The sequence below is a fragment of the Rhincodon typus genome, chromosome 36, assembly GCF_021869965.1.
Source record: "Rhincodon typus isolate 14 chromosome 36, sRhiTyp1.1, whole genome shotgun sequence".
Taxonomy (NCBI): domain Eukaryota; kingdom Metazoa; phylum Chordata; class Chondrichthyes; order Orectolobiformes; family Rhincodontidae; genus Rhincodon; species Rhincodon typus.
In genome coordinates, this window is record NC_063367.1 from 20,428,677 (window position 1) to 20,430,868 (window position 2,192).

A 2,192-nucleotide genomic window follows, 5' to 3' on the forward strand; every position below is an offset into this window, starting at 1 on the left:
AAGACAAAAATATATTGGTCAAGATCCTTTGAAGGTCTTGCGACCTGTCTGCAGTCCTGAATGGAATACTAAGAAAATATGGAATTCAAAATAAATGTTTTGTTTTAAGCAACCTAATTTGCAATATACACATCAACTGACAAGTGTGACATATTATGACTTTCTCAGTTCATTTAAAAAACCGAATTATTCTTTTATCCTCAAGACACATCAGGATCAGGGTTGTCCTCTATCAATTTGCCTATCACTTCTAACAGCAAGCTTCCTTGCATATCCAAGAGTGGCTCCATCAAAACTTGGCAAAGAAATGGATTTTTTTAACATTTTTTTTTCAAATCGTAAAGTGAGAGATTACTTGAAAATAAAGAACTCCACCGAGGCTTTCCTTCCCCTAACTCAACTGAACATTAAAACCTCTAGGATAGAAGGCTGTTCACTCCCAAGATTCAATAAATCGTACCTACACTAATGAACCAAATTTGACCAGCTACAGAGAAGCATATGCAATGTATACCAAAAACAAGAATCTTCTCAGATAGTAGATAAATGATTGCCAGCCCAGAGAATATTACACTATTTGGTCGCAAAAGTCTGTAGCTGTAACACCTATGTTATGGTTAGTGTTTAAAAACTCTTCTCATCACTCATAACTATCTTACAGCAAATTTGTAAATGATTAAAAGAAAAGGTTAATATGAATAAATAAGTGGAAATATAAAAAGGTGCAAAACTTCATGATTAGCTTAATAAAAGAATATTTACACAATCTAAATCTGCAAAAATTATTTTAAACCGTGTACAAATAATAAGATCATAAAAGCCATAGGTTATGTGAAAAAAGCAAGCACAGGGAATGGGGGATATGCTAAGAATTAACAGCCAATTAGATGTCAATATAGAATATTAATGCTAGATCCCATTCAGATTAATTTCAACGTCATTACTTCCCATTAAAAAGACAAACTAATTCACATTGTTTGGTTGGCACTGTCAATTACACTGTTGTGGAACATTTTTGCTATCAGTGATACAAAAGATTAAATACAGAAAATGTTTACAGATTCCTGCTTGGAGATTGCTTCCCCAAGTTCTTGATGAGGTTTCATTAAGTTTAGCATTACACACAACACTGAATTAGGAAAGTAATACAGGAAAGTTCCAGTGTGAAGGGTTTGGGTTTTCCTTGTAACATTAACAAGGGAATTACATCACCCATTAACAAGGGTAACTCATTTCAGACTACTTTGAAACTGCAAATTAAGTGGATTAGAAAGAACAATGACCAAAAAATTGATCATTTTAATTTTAAAAGGCATTGGCATGCAACTTTAGTACAGTACTTAAAACAGAAATTGGACAAGTTAGTTTTTTGGGTAAAAATACTTTTGCAGTTGAGCCTGGAAATCTCCTAATCATTTATCCTTCGATCTCCCTCTCTCTTTACAGAAAGTGACTTCTAAAAACATCTGGAATCATGGTATGAGATTACTTTCAAATGTAGCGCACTGGATGAAGGCTGTTCAATAGGAAAATCCATTTGAAATTCATCACATTAAAGTACAGCTAAAAATTGTGCTTATGTTTATTAATTCCCCATCTGGCAATGACTTATTTAAGCAATGTACAGTCAAGGGAAACAGGTGCATTACCCACATTCATCTGTAGCATTTTTCACATAATCTGCATTTACAGTTTAAGTAATACATCCTAACATGCCAGTCCTATTACAACACATTATACAGTATACGCAGACTTCATTTTGTGCACACGCAGGTGTAATTTCTGAGCAGTCCAGCTTCCCACTGGTTTCTTGCTGCCAGGTCAGGTATGGATGTTGCTGGTTGTAGAGTTGAGAATTCGTGATTGACGATCAAATTTGGAAGCTTTTGAAAGTTCTCGCTAGAAGGAGAAAAGGAATGCAGAGACAGATGAGATTGAAACAAACACAACATGCTCAGAGGACAGATCATTCTCAGATAAATTTCTAAGATAAATCATTTAGCAAGCAACTTTTTTTTTAAGAAAGTCTCAAAACCGCTCCAATTATGCAAAACAGAATTCATCATTTCAATAGAGGGGTGGCGTTTGGATAGTACTCATGTCATGCATTAGAAAAGTTAAAAAAGCTAGAAAATGTGAATACAAGTGGGGGATAGCAATAATTTTTGATCAGAACAGCGAATGTCATGACC